Here is a 25400-nt window from a genome sequence, read left to right on the forward strand (position 1 = left end):
CTTTCAAAATCCAAACCAGATAACTTTTCCAAATGCAAGTTAGCATCTCCCCATGCGCAAAAACAATGCTGGCTCCCGAGGTACGCGGGGAGCCGGCGGGACCGTTGGGGATTGTGGCTACCCCCACGGTCCCCAACATTTTTTATAAGACCTGGAGATATTAGAAATTAGAGATATTAGAAATTACTGATAGGGGCTATTTTTTTACGGTAAAATTAAAAGTCGCGCACTCAGCGCATCACTCAGTGCCGCTCCCTGATGTGCACGCGCTGGATGTACGACTCATAATCTGTAGGGTGCGTGCCTCCAGCATTTTTGGTGCACAACTTCTACGCGTTTGGGAGCCGGCATTGCTTTTCCACATGGGGAGCTACTAACATGCAGCTCCGCATGTGGAAAAGCAATCTGATTTAGATTTTGAAAGAAAGATCAGATTTCCTTACATAAAGCCCCGGGAAGTGGTGGTCTTCGGGGCTTTGGAGACCTCGCAGCCCCCCAACCATTTTCTTTGTAGCCCGGGGGGGTAACTGGGCCCTGTAGTGTTCCAGGTGGGGGGCCATGCAATTCCCCTCCCACAATACATAAAGCCCCAGTGGGTGGTGGTCCCAGTGGCTTTGGGTACCTTGGACCCCTTCCCCACTTTATTTTTTAGCCCGGGGGGTGACTATCCCCAGGGCTGGGGGCTCCTCTGGGCCCCCCATACAATTTAATAATTTTGCCCCTGGTATTTAGCCCCCACGGGACTAATTACAAAAAAAGCTCTGTTTTAATATATGTATTTTACGGCAGAGTCCACGCACCCCACACCCACCTGCCGGGTCTTTTTAAATAAAAAATGTATGGGCCCTTGGGGTCCTTCTCGGACCCCCTAAGCAGGTCTAGAGGGTAAAATTATTTCTACGTTTTGCACACATGTTCCACTGACTTCCTCAGATTTGCTTCTACCGAGGCACAAAATGGCTGCCAACAGTTCCTGGTTTCGAATGTTGACAACCACTTGACAGCCAATTAGCATTCAGCATGTGATCGGAAGGATGCGCTTATGGTACGATGACAATGCGTGCAGACTCCACGAATCGACCACACCCATAGATATATAAATGATTTAAACTGTACTTTTCTCAGGAACTACTGAACAGACTGACACCATTAAAGCAAAAGGCACAAGTATGAACTGAGTACTACCTCTTTGTCAAATTTGGTGTCATTCCGTTCAGCAGTTCGGACTGTAGCTGTGGCTAAAGGTCCTATGGAAAATTGCATGGGGAAAACACGTTTTGGGACCCCCCTTTTTTCTTTCAGGATAGGAGCGGACCAGAGCTGGCCAAAAGTTTGGAAAATTTTGCAAAGATTCATCAATCGACGCCAACGTTATTGGGAATAGAATGTTGTGGATTTCCTATGCATAATAGGTCCTAACTATAACTACCTACTGGCAACCGCCAGTAGGTAATATATCCACATATATATTTGCTTTTTATAGTAGTAAATTTAAAAAAAAGAAAATAATGTAAAATATATGTTTTCATAATAGTTTTATATTATATATATGTATATATAAATCAAATCAAAAACAGCTTTATTCGGTGTAAAATGTACATCCATAAAAGCATACTCATAAAAACCATTAATAAAATAGATCACGGGTACAAATATACACATTTAAAATTTCAATTCATTTACAATTAATTTTTCATAGAGATTCTAGGGGATCATTAATCAAAATATTTCAGGGGTTGCAAACAGGAAATAGTGCCAAACACAAATATCATATCAATATAGGTGTCTGCAGATGTTTTATTAATTAATATGATCATTTTTCCCATACAGTACTACATCTAAGTGTTCTAATTCCTTCCTACGCATTACTGCCCTTAATATAAAATGAACAACAGTGCAAATAATCTTCATATTGTCCAGACTACATAGAAAGTTAAAAGCATTTTTATAATTATACAACCTATTCGTTAAAGAAAGAGGTTTTAAAACAGATTTCTGAATATCACTGTACAAGGTAAAGAGCAGTATAAAGTGTAGTGTGGACTGGGGTTTTTTTCCATTACATGGGCAATTTGGTAAATTGTACGGGCCCATATTCTTGTCGCGAAAAGCATTTATAAAGTGTATTGTGCCAAATCTTAACTGTGTTAAATAGAATCTGTGTTATAAGATATGTCTGTATACCCTACACAGACGAAATTTGACTATAAGCAGTAACACTATGTTTATGATTTACCTCATTAGTTCTAATACAGGCCATGGCTGAGATATATCTTGACTTCAACTCGATTTTACTGATGTCTAATATAGATGTTAAATCCCTTTTGTCAAAGTCTATCATACAATCTGTCAGTAACTTTTGTATATATAAACACACACATATATTATCTGCGTATGTTAATATAAGTATATATTTACACATCATATTAAATATTACTTAAATATATGTAATTTACATTATATTAATGTTAAGATATTTAGGATTTACTATTTTAAACTATATATATATAAGAATAATATTTATGTATGTTTTTAATGATATTAGTGTGAAACGAAACAAATTTTTTTTAGATATGTTTGTAGTTGCCAATATGAGTATGGGGAAACGATATTTTAGTATTCAATATTTTTGACACAATATTTCTGTATCACTATATGGTGATCGATATTATGTCAAGGATTTGCTGGTGTTGCTGGTGATGGTGGCTGTTAGACAACAAAACTGCCCTCTCTGGAGGTTGAAGGCTGCACACCAGAACTTCTGCCCAGGCCTCTAACTGGCCCACATGTCTGTCGTCAGGTGGATAGTGTGAACAGCACCTTGTTGCATAGCTTGGCCAACCAATTGCAGCACATCATCATGGTGCACTGGAACATCAACTCTGGCAAAATAAGTCAAGCTGGAAACCATCAATTTCGGAGGACAGCCACCACAAATTCTAAAACTCCCACTCCTTCTACAAAAGAAAAAGGGAAGACGTCCGGGCCTAACATTTTAGCCAGCTTCCCATCGTACAAACGTTCCACTGAGTGGTTGCATTCGTAGGGCCCTCTTGCCTGAAACATGCCTGTGACAGTAGTTTGGTTGTTTTTCTTTTGTTGTGCCATCGACACAGGCAGCGTCCAAAGAGACATTACAACAAAAAACCCTTGATGACATTCCGACCAATATTTCTTATAAAAGAGCATTCAAATACAACACCTTATATTCTGTTCTATTCCCCTGATTTGTACAGCACCTGGCTACCCAACAGGGGGCTTTCCCATGCTTTCTACAACTGCTGGAGTGAGGGTAGGTAAAAATGAATGAGATTAGGGAAACAAGTAAGTTTCTTGTTTCCATAGGAAACTCACAACATTGTTGCCCGTTCTAATTCTAATCAGAAGAAAGTACCAGAGTTTGGGTGTCAGAAAAGCAAAGGAGCTACCTCAATTTCGAGCTCTCTTACTCTGGGAACAGCAAGAAGCTCAAGATTGCTGGCGCTGAGAGGCCAATTGATCTGATGGGTGGTGACCAGCTGTTGGACAACACAAGGGACCATTTCATGTTTTGCCCTATGTGTGATGCATAGTGCCTTGAATTGTACACTACCTCTTATAGGCAGCCAGTGTAGAATTTTCAGCGCTGCATGGGATGAAACTGCTTTAACCCCTTTGATGCTGATGATGGTCCCCAGCCGTCATGCACTACGGTGGGCGTGTGCTGATAACGGCTGGGGGCCGTCATAAACCCGCCCACTTCAAAAAACGCTGCACAGGCGCAGAATCGCGGCTGCGCCCGAGGGGCTAGGAATACCTAACAGAATTCAAGCGGCAGTCTTTTGGATAACTTGAAGTTTGTTGATAACCAACAGAAGACTGCCTAAGTGCAGGAAGTTGAAGTAATCAAGGCGTGAGAGAATCATTCCTTGGATCACAGTTTTCCTAAAGTCTCTCAAGACTAAAGCAGCTGCCAGCCACCCTCTTTACTTGGGATACCTTGGAGAGGAGAGGTGTTCATCCAAAGAAAACCCTAAGCTCTTGACTTAAAGCTTGGGGTGGCCGTTCTCCTAAGGAATGAGGCCAGCTATTCTAATTGTCAGTCTTAAGGTTCAGTCAGGCCCCAGTAAAGCTCAGAGATGGATCTTCTATCACATTGTGATTTTTACTTGGTATGGTGCCTCAGGACCTTTATAAATATAGGAATTTTAAAAAGTATTACAATGTTATAGGCAGTGCTACATGTATGTGATCTCCATGAGCCTGTTGGGTGTTACTCATCAACTTTTTCACTGTATCATCATCAGAACTTTCGTATAGTAGCTGGAAGACCAAACACAATTAATGTCACTATTGATGCTCAATGTGTGTCACTCATATTCTGTGTCTCAAGGGTATATCACCCTCCTGCAGGTCTTAAATAAAGGCTTAAATACTTTTTAGCTTCCTCTTCAAATAAAGCATAACAATGAGTCATCCACAGCATGTCTGTAACCGGGAGGGGTGGCCCCCGCCCCCTGTAACCAGGAGTGAGCCCGTAAAATGTGACCCCCCCCCCCCTCTTGTTTCCGCAGGTATCAGAGACCCCGAGCTGGAACCGAGTGGAAGAGAAGTACAGCTGTGACGAGGAAGACATGGAACACGGTCCCTTTAACTGGCCCCGAGCAGGTAACGAGGAGTAGGAGACAGCCATCGCCTTAAAAGATGCTCAGCTGCAGGACCAGGTGTGTCTATACACCGGAGGAGCGGTCAGAGCGGATTGGAGTGGCGGTGAGGCGTGGAGCAGAGGAGCATTGTGGAGCGGAGGAGAGGCGTGGAGGAGAGGAGCATCGTGGAGTAAAGGAGAGGCGTGGAGCGGAGGACAGGCGTGGAGCTGAGTAGCAGACGGCGGTGTATCCAGGGACGAGAGCGTGGTAGCCGAGGAGAAGAGGAAGGAGCAAATCGAGGAGAACACAACATCGGAGGCGAGAGCAGGAATAGAGGTTTGTGTTGCTTTGGAAGCGGGAGCAGCTGCGGAGTCGGGAGTCTCACCTGCCGAGAAGGAGAAGCCTGGAAGCCGACGCCTCGGGTTCCTACGGAGACCAGCGGGAGTTACAGATCCAGGAGGACAACGGACACACGCGTCGCCCAGCCACTCCCCTGGAGGGGCGTGGCTAACAGAGGTGCATGAAAGGGTTGCGGGGTGGATGCAGCACCAGAGGCGGGGAGTACCATAAACCCTTAAAAGTAAAATCCCCGTGCACGTCCCTCACTTTCCCGATAAAGACCTGAGTACTGAGTGAACCCTCACCCCCTATCCTAACACTGAAAGTGTGCCGTACATTGTACTTATACCTCCTCTGTTTCTGTCATCCCCTTCGGTGGAGCCTGGGCCAAGACGGATCCCGAAGAGAAAGGAAGGCGGAGCCCGACCAGACGTAGAGAGGAGGGAGTAATCAGGAAGAGTCGGAGGGAAAGAAGCCGTTCTCCTCGACGACTTCACATCAGGCAGACCTGTACAGACAGACTGTTTACCTCAATAAAGCCGAGTTTGAACCCTACTAAGACTTGGATATTGCCTATCCCTATACAGCCCGTCACAATGTCATATATATATTTTACTCTACGCCTTGGCTCATAACTAAAACAACATTAGAGCAGTTTGTTGAGAATGGCCAACATGTCTTATTACCAAACAAAACTTACAGGCAAATTCATCCGGACATGAGGACCAAATGTCACCCGACTGGGCATCGTGCCACATGACCACCAGGTGAATGCCTACCAGTGGGCCATAGGAGAACCTTCCGGGATGGAAATTGTGGCCACCTCTTGTGCTGAAAACAGCCACACAGTCCTCCAGCACCCGAGTCAACCACAATTTCTGTCCCATAACCTTCTCCTATGGCCCACTGGTAGGAGTTCACCTTGCCCTCTATTATAGAAGTTCCCTGAGGCCACAAGAGGTGTTTGTGCCCGCTGTGCTTGCCCCGGGGCACATTGGTGTTTCTGAAGGGGCTGCAGATGCTTGTGCATCCCCTTCTATAATATTGAAAGTGCTGGCGAACATACAGCATCAGCGCTTCCTCAAGAGGGCATTTCGTCATTTGCATGGGAACATGAACCCATGCAAATGAAGGAATCCCTTTGCCTCTAGGCCCATGCTGTATTACAAATGTGGGTGCAGAGGCTAGGAAGCTTTCAGGAGGCTTACTGGCAGTTCGCCACCTAAATGGTGGCATACTGTCAGTGAGCCCCCTGATTGCCCCCTCTGGTGGGGGCAATAGAGGTCCCATGGATTCCCAGATATCCCCTTCAAAAGTGCAAGTTGATTGCCATCTGAACAGTGAAACACGGAGAGGCTTTAAAGCAGCTGCTTTGTTTTTTTTGCATGACTGCGTTGCCCTGGGCACAGCGCAAGTTTGCTGCTCCCCTGGAAGCATGTCATTCACCATAATGCATCCAATTTTCGTGTATTGCGATTGGCGCCCCTTTTGACAGGTGCACCTGGCACAATCCATGAAAATGAGTTGCATCCATGATATGGCCCCTGGTGGTCATATGACAACTACTATAGGGTTCTGTCATTTAAATGTTCTAATATGAGAAATATTGGTGTGAATGGCACCAAAGGCTTTTGTGCTGTAATGACTTTTTGAGTGTGAGGCACACTTGGGGATATATTTACTAGAACTTAATGTCACCGTAGTGTCACTTTTTTGACGTTACAGAAGCTTTTTTTTATCGCCGTATTTACAACTTGCCTCTAACTCAAGTTAGCAGCAATTTTCCGGCGTAAACGTGAACTTTCAAGATTGCCACTTTCTGTTAGCGGAACATAATGAAAATGATATGCAAGGTAGGCGTTCCAGTAAAAAATTGGCCACTAAACACACAACCCGACATTCACACAAAAATCACAGTACGTCAATAAACTTCAAAAACTGCTGCTAACTCAAATTATGTTATGTTATGTTATATAGGCTTGTAAAGCGCGCTGTTACCCAAGGGTGTCCTGGCACTGAGCACTGTCTAACTGGAAACCCACCCCCTGAGCACAGACTAAGACCAAACTGAAAACAACCAGGTTTTCAGACCTTTCCTGAAAGAGAGGAGCTCTGTTGCAGTCCTTAGATGTAAATGAAGGTCATTCCAGGCTCTGGTGGCTCCTTGGACAAAACTCCTTCCACGCCAATGTGCCTATTTAGCTCTGGGAAGGATCACCCGCTTTGTATCCTTTGAGTGAAGCATTCTCCCTGGGACATGCCAATGAATGCGCTTTTTTAGGTTCTTCTGGGCCGATCCCCATCAGGGACTTAAAAACTGTAGAGAGAGCTTTAAATTGGGCTCTTTGCTTTATCGGTGCCAATGAAGGGAACCTAATCCAATTCTAACTGACATAAACCTAGGAGAGGCCGTAAGCAACCTGGCCATTCTGCACCATCTGTAAGCTGTTGAAGTGTTTCTTATGAATCGTCAGGTACAAGCTGTTACAGTAGTCCAGATAGGACAAAATGAGGGCAGAGACAACTGTTCTGAATTTTTTTTCGGTGAGGAAGGATTTTATTTTTCTCAGGGTTCTCAGGGTGAGAAAACTTGTTGATACCACCCTGCTGACCTGGTTACCGAAAGTGAGTGAGTTGTCCATGTTCACCCCCAGGTTCTTAACTTTCAACAACGGGAGTGGGGGGTTGACAATTTCACTAGGCCACCATGCCGGGGACCAGAGGTTGGGGTTCTTTCCAAATATGATCACCTCTGTTTTGCCTGCATTCAACTTCAGGCAATTGGCGGATATCCAGCCAGTAACTGCTGTTGTGACAACTAGGGGCCTTATCTGCTTCTTTGCCCCGTTGAAGGGACAGCACTATTTGTGTATAGTCTGCATAGGAAGTTAGCATTAGCCCAAAGGATCTTATGAGGGCAGCCAGAGGGCTCACATAAATATTAAAAAGCGTTGGACTGAGGGAGGACTTCTCCGAGACTCCACAGGGAAGGGAGAATGGTTTACACCTGTCCCCTCAAGCTAGCCTGGCTGATGAGTGGTGTTACCCCGAAACCGGTCCCAGGATGCTTGCTTCCGGTCCAGGTAAGACCTGGCTTGGCAGTTCAGGATGGACTTTGTATATCACTGACATCCTTTGTGTAGCATTGTTTTTGTTGTAGGTCTGGTGCATGATGTGAGTCAGCTTGGTTATGTATGTTGAACACATGTGTGTCCAGTGATCCCTCTGTATGTTTGAGACTGAGGTCAGAACAAAAAACTGACTGCCACACAGTTATGTGACCATGTTGACAATTTTTTTTTCACGTAGCTACTAGTCTTGACTATTTGGTGGCTTTCTTAAAGATGTTGGCATGTGCTAGATGGTGATACTTATCATGCAGCACACCAGGCTATGCCTTTCTTGTCTTGATGGTGTGATATCATGACATGTACTCCTTAGACCAAATTCTGAATGGACTTGTTGCCACAAAAACTTAAAGTGTTCATGGAAGAATGTGTCTACAGACACAGGACTGGGCCAGAGTTAAGATGTGAGTGCCCTCCACTTGTACTTTTCACAGCATTGACACAGCAGTGACAATGCTCACTTAATGCAAGCAGGAGGACATAGGACTGTGAGGCAGGCTTCTGAGCTTGGTGCACTGTTGCACAGCAGACCCTGTCCCATCACAGGTATGGGCACATAGATGATATATACTGTTGGGGTCATGTTAAATTGATGCATTTGTTACCGGAAGGATGTTTTCAGACATCATTTGCTATGCATTTTCCCACCAACACTGTTGACTTTACCTAAGGAACTAGCTGTTGAGTAGAAGCTCGAGATGTGTGTTTCAGGGATAAAGAAAAAATATTTGTTTTTTATGAAAGTCCTCGGCATCCTTAATCATCGGGCCCCACCCAGGGCACCGAAAGTGCCTTGGGTGTGCTACGGCGCCTGGCTACAGCAGAGCGGGTATTGTTTAGTGAGTGTGCAGTGATGGTGTTTGGAGTGTAGGTTAAAAAACTGTCCTAGGGTCCCAGTGTCCCCAGGCATTATTTTAATGATGGGCCCTTGGCAGTATTAAAAGCAAGGCGTGGATGAAGGAGACTATGGGCTCCCACATCCAGTGTGGTCGACATGCATTAGTTCACTCGAGTGACAATTGTGCAAAAAGATAAAAACATGTCAATTCTCACTTTGGTATTATCATAGAAAAACCTTATGAATTCCGGGAGGGGGTTACAGACGCTACGATATGATTTTTATGTCACACTATGCCGAAAGCCAAGTTAGTCTTATGTAAATTTCTACCTTGAAAGAAAAAGAGAGGGACACGCCCACACATTCGTTGGTGTCTGTCTTCTGTTTCAACCCCCTTTTTGCAAGGGACGCAACTTGAGGCAAGTGTGACTACAGGGGTCCTTTTACCCTCTTCTCATGTGGCAATTAGGACCCTATTATGGGGTATTAGAAACTCCAGTTCAGTTAGAGGATGACACAGGTCACCCTACCCTAGTGGTAACATCTAAACCGAATTGGTAAGATAGGAGCCCTATTTTCGTCCTGATGAATGCCATGGACCCACTTGGGCCATCAGCAGAAACATGTCGAAGATAAGGGTGGTGATGGGGTAATAGTTCCCCCAATCCCCACATTTTAGTTTTTAACACCAAGTAGTACCCAGCGAATAAATGTATTTGGGCTATTACATTGATTTTTAAAAATCACTGATTCACAGGGCCCCACTTAGAGCATTAGAAGTGCCTCCCTGCCTCCAGGTGTAGGCCCGCTCTCTATCAAACGTGGTTTTTAGAGAGCGAGGACTGCCAATGATGAAGCATGACACCTGGTGGTGTGTGAGGAGAGTCCTTTACATTTTTGAGATGCCCAGCACTTTACTGACTTATGCCCACATGCATCAAGCATTTTTGGAGTCGCAAACGGTGCGATTCCTTAAATTCGGCCGTTTGCGATTCCAAAAATGCTTTTTGAGATGCATCATTTGTTTTTGTTTAAAATCGCTAATTTTGCGATTTTCTGAAATGCGATTGCATTTAAGGAATCGCATTTTTGCGATTCCTTAAATGCAATGCATCATTCTTATAAAAATTGCAAATGCAAATTACCACGAGGTTGAACCTCGTGGTAATTTGCGAAAAATGTTTAAAATGCTCAAATTAGCATTTTAAACACTGTCATGTTACAGACACACATGTCCTTAGGACATGTGTGTGTGAAACATCCATGTTAAAATACATTTCAAGGGTGCAGGGGGGGTCCTTTGGACCCCACCTGCACCCATGGAATGCATCAACATTTTGCGAATTCCAATTTGCGAATTCGCAATTACCATTGATTCCTATGGGCCTTTTGGCCCATATTAATCAATGGGAATTGCAAAATCGCAAATTGGAAGTCGCATAATATTTGCGATTCGGTAAAAATTGCGATTTTTACCGAATCGCAAATATTATGCACTTTCAATAATGCATCCCGTTTTGCGATTCCTTCTTTGCGATTCGGTAAAAATCGCGAATTTGGAATCGCAAAACGGGAGTTTGATGCATGTGGGCATATGTGTTTTGTAAGGATATGGTTACAACTTTACACAGTAACTGCACATTCGAGCAATTTGCTACTGCTTTGCGTTACTTTAATGTATTATCTTTTCATGTGATTTATGTTGTTTTTATGATGTTGTTTTTATGCTGTTTCAAAGATGTAAAGTTTTATCCCATGGTGGTAAGACCCACCCTTTTATGATTTTCACAAATCAAATAAAGTATTACTTACTTACTTACTAGATATGGTTACATTTGGAAACAATCAATTTTTCAGGGTAGCTTCTTTTGTGTGTGCATGATATTTTATGGGACCCATTCCTACAATGCTGGGTCCTTACACTATACTTGAACAAGCAGGACACTTTTACAAACACTAGACAGCACTTTGCCCCTCCAGTATGTATATTTTGGTCAAGATGGCAATTGCACCCAGCACTTTCGTAATGGTATAGGTGTCAGACAGGGCTGCATTTTAGCCCCCTTTCTCTTTACCTTATATATAAATGATCTGGGCACCTCCCTGTGTTCTGACACCCAGGAAATCTCCTGCGTAGGGGACAGGGCTATTCAAGCCCTCCTAAATGCGGATGATGCAGTATTGTTTGGCTCGCACAGCAGTGGGGCTCCAGAGGCTTTTGGAGCCTTTTTGCGATCTTTGGATTTAACTGTTGATATAGCCAAATCACATGCAATGATTATGGGACAGAGAACAAAAAAGTTGAAAACGTTTTATTGTGAAGGTGCAGACCCTTCTATGGTGATCTCTTTTACCTATCTGGGGGTATTGTTTGATGAGAGACATTCGTGGGTTCCTCAACTGAAAGCTAAAATACATGCCGTGGCAAGATCTATAGTAGCCGTTCATGGTTTTGCACAGCGACTTGGGTGCCAAGCCTTTCGAAGCAATGCTTAAAATTTATAGATCCAAATGTATTGCCATTGCGAAGTATAGGTCTGCAATGTGGGGATATAAATTGTAGAAGGCTTACAATTAGTTGAAAATAAGTTTTAAAGGAACCTGCTGTCAGTCCCACAATCCACCCACACATACATCAAACATCATGAATTAGGCACTGGCTTCATATCTGATTTGATATATCTGGCCCCAGTTGTATGCTGGATAATGATCTGGATTAATCCAGATCTTGTGCTGAACCAAGAGATTGCCAGGGATTGTGTATCCCTGGTGAGAGCAAGCTGTATTCCGTGCCTACGATACATCAAAGCAATTTTAAAGAAACTAGGACGCCCAAACTCTTCGATTCTCCAGAAATATCAGGAAAGAGGGCCTGGCGTGGGTTAAAAAACACTTTTTAAACTTGTTGCTTTTAGAGAGAGAGGCAAGAGAGATAACAAAACCTATGGTGAGAGCATACCTCTTGCTAAAAACTTCCCCACAGACAGAACCCTATCTGACAACTGCCACCAATCCTTCCCATCGCTATCTTTCAATCAGATTTCGTTTCAACCTCATTCACTGTTTACTAGCTGATTCGCAGGGTTGGAGTAGGGTGAATGACCTAGGCCCATGTATATGTGATAATTTCTCTACCCAGGACACTATGCACCTTATGATGTTTTGTGATCACTTCAGCCATATGCGTAGAAATATTTTAATTCCTATTTTAAAGGGAAAAGGTTTTATGCAGGTCAGACCTGCATTATCATATCTGCAGATAGTTAGTGGGCGCTGTGAGGTAAAGGAAAAAATTGCATTTTATGTTAAACAAACCGGTTGCCTCTGTGTGACTAAATGTATTAACGTTTGCCCTTTTACCTGAGAAGTCTTGCTGTATAATATGACTTTGGTTTCTTTGCCTTCTCTTTTGATCTTACAGAGAAATCTTTTAACAAACTTTCCCTTTCAATATGAATTTTTGGTAGCATGTTTTATTTACTTTTCTATGAATTCTAGTGTCGATATGTTTTATGGTGCCCAAGATTATTTATGAAATTTTTAATCTGATTGTTGTGGTATATGCTGTATGCTGTGTACTTTTATGCTTTTTATTAACCAAATAAAGTGTCTTGATTGATTGATTGATTGTATATAATGGGATGTTCTCAACATTGACACAAGGTGCTTGCAAGAGATGTGCAAATTTTCATGCAGACAACAAGGGTGATTCAAATTGAAAAAGTTCTCCCCAACTTTTTACAGGTGTGGTATGTGTGCTGCATTCAGGTGCACACATAAATGCAGCAGTTGATCCATTACAATTGTTTGCGGCATATGCAACAGGACCATCCCTCTGTTTTTAGTTTACCGAAGGAAACCATGCTTTAGAATATTTACAAGGCAGTGTTGACACACACCTATTAAATGAAGCACACTTTCATTATCTCCTTGAGGTCATATGTACAAACTGGTGATGTCACCCAACGTTAGCCAACTTGGATTGACAGGGCACTCTGTCACTTCAAAAATGCGAGGCTCAGGTGTATTTACTACATTACGTTGCAGTATGGCATTTTGGCAGGCTAATGTGCTAAGTGTAGCTGCCTAGCCCCAAAGTAGACAATCTTGCACCCTTGTGCAAGAGTGCCTGCGATGGTGCTAGACAGCTACATTTATTGCCAGTGCATGTTGGGACACACAACTGAGCCGTATTATTGTAAATACAGTGCAATGCTGCATTTCTAACATGGCTTAGCATTGAATTAAAGCAAGTAGGATAGCTCAATGCTCAGCCACTTTGCTTGTTAATATGGGCCAGAGTTAGAAGTCATTTGTCATAATATATATATATGTATGTGTGCCGGATTCGAAATCTCTTGCACCACTGTTATGTGTCTTTCTATGCACTTGTTAATGATGCCTACAGCTCAGAGAACATGTGAATTAACCCCCAATACCTATGTGGGGGGGGGTGGGGGGGGTGTTTGTTTCACACACAGACTGGGTGGGCACTCAGACATAGTTAGATGGAAGGAAGCAACATAACTCCCACCCCCACGCCTCCCCATGTCCCTGGTTGTTACTTACCCTGTTGCTGATTTAGGTGGTCATATTCAGCACTGTCCTGTCCCTCTACTCCAACCACAGACTCCTCAAAATTCACTGCGGACACCTGTTCCACCAAGGCATCAAGCTCCTCCTGTGTTGCTGGACTCCCACCCGTGCTGCCTGTCAATTGCTGGCCAGTTTCTGCTTAGTCTTGCACTTGGCATCATGCCAGCGCTTCTTGTAGTCGGTCACTGTCCTCTTGACTTCTGCTACTGCGTTCACCTTGCTGAAAATGGACTGTCAAATGGGATTTTTGGTCCCCAATGACACCTGTTAGGCTCCTGCCCAACCCACATACTGCAGGAACGAGGAATGTTCCAGTCCTCTTCCCCGACTCACCAGCCACTCACAGGATGGTGCACATGAGTAAGCTGATGACCCAGAAAAGGGGGTGGAATATACACAGGCACCAAACCTTCCACCCCTGTGAAGTACAGTACGATGAACACCCTCCTCCTCCTTCTGCACCTGCACAAACAGTGAGACAAAAGTACACCTTATTATAATCCCTCAGTCCCCAATCCTACCTTTGCACAATATGACCTTATCCAGAAACAACAACCACACATACACTTATCAGAAGCCAGTGCAGGGTTTGCTTTGGGGAGGTTCTAGTCCAGATTAACGATATCCCAAGATAACTTCTCTTGGGTTTAAATAAATAGAAGGACTGGTCTTTTGGGTGCTTGGTTTGGGCGAGTAAGAAATGCAGGGTAAAAAAACACGCCGAATTTGCTGGCATGAACAAAAAACCCCTGTCCTTCTTGCAACAAATATAGGGTCCGAGAGAATCCAGGGAACGTAATGACTCTCTTTCCGCAATACTCGAATGGCAATACCCAGCCGGGTTACCACTCGCGGAATGGCCCAAATCGTCACTTCCGCTCAAAAACGAGGCGGACAGGTTACAATCTAACCAAATGTACCGCGCAAAACCGCGCGTACACCGCTAGTCTCTCAGCGTCTCTGTCAACATAAAAATAAGACGCGGAAAGGGCAACGAACACCACAGGAGCCCCTGGATGTTGTTGAATGCAAAATAAAGGGCAAAAGGGGGAACGGGACAAAAAACAAAGGCACGCTAACTAACTACCTACAACCTACAAGGGACAGATTCCAAGTGAAGGGAAGGGGGGTAAAGGACAATTACAATAACGGAACTCCGGGACACAGGAATAGGCAAAAAGGAAAATATGGAAAGGGAAACTCCAATGTCTCTTCACGAGCCCGTGAAAGACAGCAACAGCCAACAGGATACACAGGAGCCAGGATGCGAGAACCCACAGGTTAGCATTAACAAGCATCAACATAATAGTAGGACTCTCTTTTATGCAACTGGCGTGTCATGTGACGGCTAGGACATGGTCAGCAAAAGAGGACTGAGGACCGAATCCTAACAGTACCCCCCCCCCAATGACCCTCCCCACAGGTCGTGGCTTTCGGGGATGCTGTCTATGGAATAGCCTCACCAAACGAGGCGCATGTACACCACCAGCTGGTTCCCATGTCCTGTCTTCCGGGGCGTAACCCTTCCAATCTACCAGGTAATACAACCTACCCCTCCTTCGCCTAGAATCAAGAATGGCCTGTACTTTGAACTCCTCCTCGCCATCCACCAATACCGGAGCAGGAGGGGGCAAGACCTGCTCTGACGGAACAAAGGGCTTTAGCAATGAGGTGTGGAATACTGGATGGATTTTATAGTCCGATGGCAATAACAGCTTCATTGCCACAGGGTTGACTACCTGTACAACCGGAAAAGGACCTACATACCGGGGCTGTAGTTTACGAGACCCCTGTAGTCTCAGGTTACGTGAAACCAACCATACTTGATCCCCCACCTTATAACCAGGGGCCGAGACCCTATGGCGATCCGCCTGTAACTTCATGGCCGCCTTGGCTTCCTGTAACCTGCCCCTCGCCACTTCCCAGATGTCACCCAATCGTTTACACACTTCATCAATGGCTGGCATGTGCCCAGTGGGTTGAATGGCTAGGGCTCTAGGATGGTATCCCATAGAACAAAAGAATGGTGTCATTCCCAGGGCCGTGTGTATACTGTTATTATAAGCGAATTCAGCTATGGGTAATGCCATCACCCAATCACACGACAGGGACGTAATCAAGCACCTCAGGTACTGTTCCATTGTCTGGTTGGTGCGCTCTGTCTGCCCGTCTGACTGGGGATGATACGCAGATGACAATCGTATATCCATCTTGAGCACCAGACAGAGCTCCGTCCAGAAATGGGACACAAATTGCGCCCCCCTATCTGAGATGACTGCTGTAGGTAACCCATGTAACCTTACGATCGAAGTCATAAACTCCAAGGCCATTTCCTTAGCTGTGGGAATCTTCTTAAGTGGTATGAAGTGGGCCATTTTGGTGAACAAGTCCACAACCACAAGAATGGCTGTGAATCCGGAAACCAAAGGAAGATCCGTGACAAAATCCATGCTGATGGTATGCCAAGGGGAAGGGGGTACCGCCAAAGGCTGCAAAAGACCAGAGGGCTTACTATGTGAGGGCTTGTTGATGGCACAAACAGGACAAGCTGTCACATATTTCTGGATATCCTGTGCCACAGTCTCCCACCAAAACCACCTCAGGCACAACTCCTTTGTCTTCCCTATTCCTGGATGTGCGACCAATGAGGAAGAATGACACCATTCCACTACCTTAGGTCTCAACTCGGGTGGAATGAACAACCTATCACCCTGATATAACAATCCCTCCCGGACCACCACCTGCGACAGCTGTAACCATGGGGCCAAATCCATCTTGCGCAACAGATCTTTCACCCTGGAAGCAAACTCCTCCACCGAAGCCACTCCCACAATCCTCCTGCTATCAAGCATAGGTCTACTTTCCTTCCCTGATTTCACTTCCTCCTGATCTATATGAATCCGAGACAGTGCGTCTGATTTGATCTGTTGAGCAGCGGGTCTGTAGGTTATGATGAAATCATATTCGTTAAAAAACAAGACCCACCGCATCTGTCTTGGTGTCAACGCCCTGGCCGATCTAAAGAACTCCAGGTTCTTGTGGTCCGTATAAATCGTGATGGTATGACGGGCCCCCCACAAATAGTGACGCCACTCTTCAAAAGATAGTTTCACTGCCAACAACTCACGTTCCGCCACCGTATAATTACGTTCGGCGGGCAACAGTGTTTTTGAGAAATAGGCAATACGATGCATATGGCCTGTGCCCTCCTCCTTCTGGGACAATACCCCACCCACTGCACTCGCGGAAGCATCTGTCTCCACAAAGAAAGGGAAAGCAGGATCAGGATGGGCCAACACCGGAGCGGTTGTAAAGGTCTTCAACAATAAATGAAAAGCGCCCTGAGCTTCCTGGGACCACACAAAAGGAACCCCCTTTCGCAACAACCGTGTCATCGGTGCCACGATATCTGAAAAGTGAGCGATAAAGCGCCGATAAAAATTGGCGAACCCTAAAAGCACCTGTATGTGCTTCACCGTAGTCGGTACTGGCCAGGTCAAAATCGCCTGAATCTTTTTTGGATCCATCCGTATACCGTCAGCGGATATGAGGAATCCCAAAAATTCCACCTCCACTGCATCAAACTGGCACTTTTCAAGTTTGGCATAGAGCCGATGTTCCTGCAACTTCTGCAACACTTGTTGCACATGTGTATGATGTTCTACTCCGGTCTCTGAGAAGATAAGGATGTCATCCAAGTACACAATCACAGTCTTATCCAAGTACTCCGTCAGGACCTCGTTAATGAAGTACTGGAACGCCGCTGGCGCATTGCACAGGCCAAACCGCATCACACAGTATTCAAACAATCCGTGTTTAGTTTTAAAAGCCGTCTTCCACTCATCCCCGGGCCGCACACGGATCAGATGGTATGCTCCGCGCAAGTCCAGTTTAGTAAACACCGTGGCCTTGCGGAGTTGATCCAGCAACACGGAGATGAGGGAAAGAGGGTACCTGTTCTTCACGGTGGCCTTGTTCAATGTCCGGTAGTCCACACACGCTCTCAGGGTGCCTTCCTTCTTCGGTATAAAGAAGATTGCTGAAGACACGGGCGAAGAAGAAGGACGAATGAACCCTAGTTCTAGCATCTCATCCAGATATTCTTTGAGATGTTTCTCCTCTGGTTCGGACAGAGCATAGACACGACTACAGGGCAAAGGAACCCCCTCCACTAGATCGATTCTACAGTCAAAAGACCGATGTGGTGGTAAACTCTGAGCGCAGCCCTTATCAAAGACATCGGCGTACTCCACATACTGCCTTGGAACCCCACCTTCTTCCATGGCTGCACAGTACAACGGAGGGACCTTCTCACTGGCCTCGTTATAACAATGCTTCAAACAATAATGTGAATCTAGAGTGACTAGCCGTCGCACCCAATCAATCCTGGGATTGTGCTCCTGGAGCCAAGGCACCCCTAATACCAAACCGAAGGAAGGCGCATCTATCAGATCAAACACCACGCACTCCGAGTGACCATTGTCACATACCAACCGTAGAGGCATCGTCTGTCTGATGATGCACCCAGACGACAACTCTGTTCCGTCTATTGCTCGTACCGGCTCCGGTTGTTTCTTATACTGACAAGGCACACCTAGCTTTTCGGCTAGGGAGATATCAATAAAATTGCCAGTGGCACCCAAATCTAACAACACAGATACAGGCACCCGTTTATGCGCTGCCAGTAGAAGCTGGGCAGAAATAACAAAATGTCTGGGCGCCAAGTCCACTGCCCCCAACACCTCATACTGATCCCTTCTAGGCTCAGGAAGAGACGACCTTTCCACCTGTACGTATGCCACCTTTTTACCATAACTTGCTCCTGATGGTTTAACGGGACACTCCCTTGCAAAATGGCCACCCTGTCCACAATAGAGACATAGATTCTTATCTCTTCTTCTTTTCCTTTCTTCCGGAGTCAGAGGCCCCCTTACTCCCCCTATTTCCATTGGTTCAGGCTTTGTTTCCCCAGGAAGCTGTTTCACTTCAGTCCTTATGAAGTTTCCCCGGGACACCTGAAATCGTCCACGATCCCCGTGTCGCTCTGACAGCCTATGGTTCAATTTAACCACTAGGTCTATAAAAGCGGCGCACTCCTCCGATGGATCCACTACCTGCGACACCACGTCCTTCAGATCATCATTAAGACCCTGGTAAAACAATGAGGTCCGCTTATCGGCTGGCCAATGTGTCTCTGAGATCAACCGGTTAAAGGTCGCTATATACGTCAGGAGGTCCTGTCTACCCTGTCGCAATTTCAGCAATTCAGAGTCGCTGGCTTGCATAAATGCATGTTTGGCAAATAACCCCCGCATCAATTCCTTGAACGCATCATAATCCCGTAACACCTGATCATTGCCTTCCACTAATGGGATAGCCCACTGGGCAGCAGTACCAGCCAAATACGAAAGGGTAAAGGCTACCTTCGCTGCATCGTCAGGAAAGGCACCGGGCCTACACATGAAGTGTAATTGACACTGATTCATGAACATCCCATATTTCCCACTGTCTCCATAGAATCGTTCAGGTTGAGCCAGGGGAACAGGAACAGGGGATGTCACGGTGATAGCGACAGGGGCACCGCCTCCAGGGCTACTCTGTCCCGCCCCACCATACTGGAAAGTAGCCGGCTGTATCAGGGGAGTTGGAGCTCTGGGTTGTACATGCTCCCGCGCCCTCACGGCAACCAACTCTTGTCTCAACCCTACGTTCTCCTGTCTCAAATCCTGCACCTGAGCCTGTAAAGCAGCTAGGGCACCCATTACGTCAAGCATGGTGGGGGCTTCAGCCCCTGCCATGGTTCCTGTATCCACATCCATCCAAGTTCGGGCAGTGTATTTAATCGTGGGCTTGTTATTCTATTAGGCTCCTGCCCAACCCACACACTGCAGGAACGAGGAATGTTCCAGTCCTCTTCCCCGACTCACCAGCCACTCACAGGATGGTGCACATGAGTAAGCTGATGACCCAGAAAAGGGGGTGGAAAATACACAGGCACCAAACCTTCCACCCCTGTGAAGTACAGTACGATGAACACCCACCTCCTCCTTCTGCACCTGCACAAACAGTGAGACAAAAGTACACCTTATTATAATCCCTCAGTCCCCAATCCTACCTTTGCACAATATGACCTTATCCAGAAACAACAACCACACATACACTTACCAGAAGCCAGTGCAGGGTTTGCTTTGGGGAGGTTCTAGTCCAGATTAACGATATCCCAAGATAACTTCTCTTGGGTTTAAATAAATAGAAGGACTGGTCTTTTGGGTGCTTGGTTTGGGCGAGTAAGAAATGCAGGGTAAAAAAACACGCCGAATTTGCTGGCATGAACAAAAAACCCCTGTCCTTCTTGCAACAAATATAGGGTCCGAGAGAATCCAGGGAACGTAATGACTCTCTTTCCGCAATACTCGAATGGCAATACCCAGCCGGGTTACCACTCGCGGAATGGCCCAAATCGTCACTTCCGCTCAAAAACGAGGCGGACAGGTTACAATCTAACCAAATGTACCGCGCAAAACCGCGCGTACACCGCTAGTCTCTCAGCGTCTCTGTCAACATAAAAATAAGACGCGGAAAGGGCAACGAACACCACAGGAGCCCCTGGATGTTGTTGAATGCAAAATAAAGGGCAAAAGGGGGAACGGGACAAAAAACGAAGGCACGCTAACTAACTACCTACAACCTACAAGGGACAGATTCCAAGTGAAGGGAAGGGGGGTAAAGGACAATTACAATAACGGAACTCCAGGACACAGGAATAGGCAAAAAGGAAAATATGGAAAGGGAAACTCCAATGTCTCTTCACGAGCCTGTGAAAGACAGCAACAGCCAACAGGATACACAGGAGCCAGGATGCAAGAACCCACAGGTTAGCATTAACAAGCATCAACATAATAGTAGGACTCTCTTTTATGCAACTGGCGTGTCATGTGACGGCTAGGACATGGTCAGCAAAAGAGGACTGAGGACCGAATCCTAACAACACCCTGGAGCAGACGAAGAGCTGGTGTTGATTCTCTGTCACTTCCGCAATCAGGAACTCATTTTCCTCCTGACTGAATCTTATTTTCCTCTTCCTCTTCCCCTGGGAATCTGGCTAGTCATACTGGCTATTAGGTGGGTTGGGGGTTGTTATTTGCTGCTGAACTGGGTCAAGGCTGCTCTATTTTGCTTTAAGGTAGTATTGGTTTTGTATTTTGCAGGCTTTTCCTTTTTTTTACTGCGAAACAGAAAAAGTGACATGCGTCTGACTAACATGAGTTTTCTGGCTGCTAATTGGCCGGCCCGCACTTTTTTCACGTTAGCGTCAGGATTTTTATTGCCGTGACGCTAGTGTTTGCGGCAACAATTGCCTCAGCTGGCTGATCCTATCGCCATGTACCAACGTATTGTAAACACTTCGCCAACATGGCAATAGTTTTTGTCAATACAAGGTGTTAACAAAATTGACGCTAAGCTCAGTTTTCTTAGCTGCAATTCTTGTAAATATACCCCTTCATGTCTTATTGTCCCTCTACAGCTCGTATTGTGTGTAACTTATGGAGATAACCAGGATGTGTCAGACTCATTGTGTGTCTTGGGGCCATCACTATATGTGGAGGTGTCTATATCTGAGTCAGGTTGTTGATGCTGATGCAGGTGATGCTGGCACACTACAAAGAACAGGCTGATATATATGATGTAGTCATCCTCTTCTTCTTAATGACCACCTTCTTCTTCTATCACTGCACCCTTAGGTGCTTCCCCTCTCTCATCAACACCACCAGCTGTCATCTTACGGTGCTCCTCCCTCCAGATTGTGGGATGATTTCTTGAATGGGATGCTTGGTCTCGGGTACTGTACTGTACCCTGGCTTACTTTAACAAACACTTGTGTTGCAAATGGAGCATATTGAAATGTTTCCTCCTGCTTGCTAATCGTGAAGAATTTCCAAACTGGGGAGCAGATCTTTTTATGTGTGCCACTGCCAAGCCCTGAATAGCTAGAGACAGGTGGATGTGTGTCACTTGTCTCTCTGTAGTGGTTACTTTGACTGTGGTAGTGGTGAATGTAGGTCTCAACAGGGGTCTTACAAATATGGAAGCCGGTGGAGGTGGTGCTGGCATCACATCCCTCTGAGCACTTTGAATAGGAGGGGTCATTTTTGTGTCCTCTTAGCCATCCCCCACTCTGACAACTACTGGCTCATCCTCATCGCTGTCATGTTCCATATTCTAAGGCTTTCAGGAACTTTCCTTTTCCCTTGTCTCTCAAGGCAGGTCCAGTCCATGTGCAGAGCATCAGAACGGGGTCTTGGGGAAGATGATGGAGTACTCTTTTTTCCCCACTGGAGACTATGAAGCCAAAAATTCAAGTGCATTATCATTCTCACCAGTATGCTCAACCTCCTGTTGTGCTCCTACTTCAGCAAGAACTGTTGCTGGCTGCGCCTCCTGTTGTCCACTTGCTTGTGCCGATTGGGTACTAGTTTGTGACTGAGACAAATCCAGTCCAGACTCACAGGCTGTCACCATGACTGCAGTGGCTGCATTGCAGAGACCCTTCTGCTGCCTAGAGAAATGTGCAGCAAAAACACCACATTTCCTGAAAAGGGTAGAGGCCGTCAGACCCGTGGTGCAATATCCTTCTTCATCTCCTACTCACCAGCCCCTTTCTTGGCAAGAGCACCCTTCTTTGAACCCATCTTCAAGTTGTTTCTGAAGTCTGGCAGTTACTACTTAGCTGCATGAACAGAAGGGGAGGAGGAATATGCTGGTGTGTGTTGCTTCTGGCCTTCTGTCTGGCTGTACTTTGTGTGCTGATGTCTCTTGTGCACCCAAAAGCAAACAAGCAAGAAAAGAAATCAGTGAAACAGGCCATATTCAGTGTGAAGTGATAGGCAATATGATTTAGTGAGGTCGGATTACACATATTTAACATTAGTGTACCCATTCCAAACCCTAATAACATAATATTTCAATAACAAACAGACTGAAAAATATATTTTATATGCCTCTAAGGTCTACAAGACAACTGTGGCAGGCATGAGGTGTAGGTGGAAATGGGATACTCCTTAAAACAATAAATGCAGGTGTGCACCTATGGCAGGCAGGGGGTGCAGGCGAAAATGGAATCATCCTTACAACATTTAATGCTAGTGTGCGCCTATGGCAGGCAAGGGGTGCAGGGGAAAATGAAATAATCCTTTAAAGAATTAAGGCTGGTGTGTGCCTATAGCAGGTAGGGGGTGCAGAAGAAAATGGGATGATCCTTAAAAAAATTAATGCTGGTGTGCTCCTTTGGCAGGCAGGGGGTGCAAGGGAAAATTGAATAATCCTTAAAAAATGTAGTGATGGTGTACGCCTGTGGCTGGCCTGGGGTGCAAGGGAAAATAGAATAATCCTTAAAAACTATAATGCTGGTGTGCGCCTGTGGCAGGCAGGAGATGTTGGAGAAAATTGAAAAATCCATATAGAAAATAATGCTGGGGTGCATTTATGGCCTAAGTGACCTATGGCAGGCAGGGGTACAGGGAAACATCACAAAATATAAACAAAAAATGTTTGCTGGTGCCTAACTAGGAACTATGAGCAATCCTACGGGAGGCAAGGAGGTGCAGAGGAAAATGGAAAAAAATGCATACAATATATAAACACTGTACATACATACATACTACAATCATCCTCAAGCACATTAAACTGATATCAAGGGCGAAAGAAAAATTAACCAAAAAGGTATACCATCTCTATATCACTGTTTCTAGAAATGGTATTGAAAACTGGAAGGATTTAACACCCTGACTACTACACAAAAAGGCTGCTGGTCACATGTTCAAACATGTACAAACAACAACAAGCTTGGACATCAAAGAACCCATGCAGGCTTACGGACACTGACTACACAAAATGACTGACAGCCACATGGCATGGAGAACAAAGACAAAACTGTGGCCTATGGCAAATACAACACAAAAGGATGATGGTTGGAAGGTTGAACATTGTCAAACACTCACCCTCAGTCACAAATCTGGGTTTAATCCATCGTTATTTTCTTTGCCACACCATTCCAGTTTTGACCTAGCCATATGCAAATCAGCCTTGACCCTGTTCCCCATGGAAACTGGCCAGCCCGAACTGCTTGGCCAAGTCCTTGCTGGACCAGAAAACAAGCATTTTGGGACCGGATTTTCAGGGCATCACCCCCAATGAGCCAGGCTGATGAGGGGTAATACCCCAAAACCGGCCCTAGGATGCTTGTTTCCAGTCCAGGGAGAACCTGACCTGTCAGTTCGGGCTCAACTGTTTCCATGAGGAATAGGGTCAAGACTGATTTGCATATGGCTGGGTCCAATTGGAGTGGCATAGTGAGCAAATGAACGATGGATTAGACCCAGATATGTGATTGGGGTGAGTGGTTGAAAGGTTTAAGCACTTCATTCTTCATCTTGTTGTGTTTCCTATGGCAAATACATACACGCATACACACTGGGCAGTCAAAATATGGCCACTTGGACAGCAAACAAAGGAAGCATGGTAAACAAAGTGGAAAACACTAGCATTAATTCAGCAATGCCAAAAATGAAAAGTGAATTAGCTATAAAGTTCCTCAACAACATACATCTTACCAAAGCACCAAAAATATGACCCCACCAAAATACACTTTAATACTTTGCAGAAAAATGTGAAATACAAAAAAAAACATATTTTGCATTCAATCCAAGGCCACCCCTACATCAGAGCTGTTTAAAAAAAATACCACATAAACAGTTGGTTTATTTACCCAATTCCTAGTGGTGGCTGGATGGCCCTTCGGCAGATTGCAAACGTGGACAAAAAGTACTTAACTGAGAAACATTTTTCCTTTATAAGAAATAAAAAAAAGTGAATACAAAAAATAGGGACCTACTGCAACTCCATGCCACCCACAATCAAATTAAAAAATGTAATAAAAACACTAAAAAGGTACAAATATATGCTGGTGCATGCCCTCTATCAAACAACTACACCATTGTCAAGATGTTTTTGAACATACTTGATTAATATGTAACAAAATCAAAGTCTTTAAAACCTAATGGTGTATGCAGCAATCACAGACAAAGAGAGTGAGTCTTTCAACCTCAAATCCTAATTAAAAGTGATTAGGGGATGGAAAAGCACTGGGAAGGGTCTTCTGCACAGGAAGAGAAATATTGAGTCTCTATGGCACTTTCCATAAGAACAGCGCATTTTGCTTTTTAAAAAAACTACCGGAACCACCTATTGACGTAGAATATTCACTCAAAAAAGTATTTTCAAGTTGATTGAGCTGCTTCTCAAGTACAAAACCTACTCAAGAACCAGCCCCAGCCATTTACAGCCACCCGCATTAACAAAATGATGCTAGAAGGCTTCCCGGCGATTGGAAAGCGCACCAGGGGCTGCTGAATCTCGCTCACAAGCTTGATTGATGTAGCATCTCATTGTTGCCATTGTCAATGCGTTGCTCGCACAGGAGCAACATTCTGCCATGCTTCGATTGATAGAATCGGGCAGGCTTTCCATGTAACAAGAGCAACGCAGAGTTACCATTTCTGCCAAGTCTGCAAGAGAAATCAAAACTCTGTCCTGGCCTAGTCATGACGAAGAGATATATCTTTATTTCTCCCCATTATTTCTTCTATCTATGTGTGCTATGGTTTAAAAACCAGAAAAGTGCTTCAAGTTATTTTTTATACCAGCAAAAACTCTATCCTTACCATAATGCAGATACACTTGTACAATGTAGACAAACAGTTGTGCAATGTAGACAATCTGCTTTTTATACGTTTCATAATGATTCTACACTTACCAAGGCTGGATTTATAAATAAAGGATGCAATCTCTGCATCTTTATAAAGATGAGTTCCCCCT

This window comes from Lissotriton vulgaris, chromosome 8, assembly GCF_964263255.1.
Source record: "Lissotriton vulgaris chromosome 8, aLisVul1.2, whole genome shotgun sequence".
Taxonomy (NCBI): Eukaryota; Metazoa; Chordata; class Amphibia; order Caudata; family Salamandridae; genus Lissotriton; species Lissotriton vulgaris.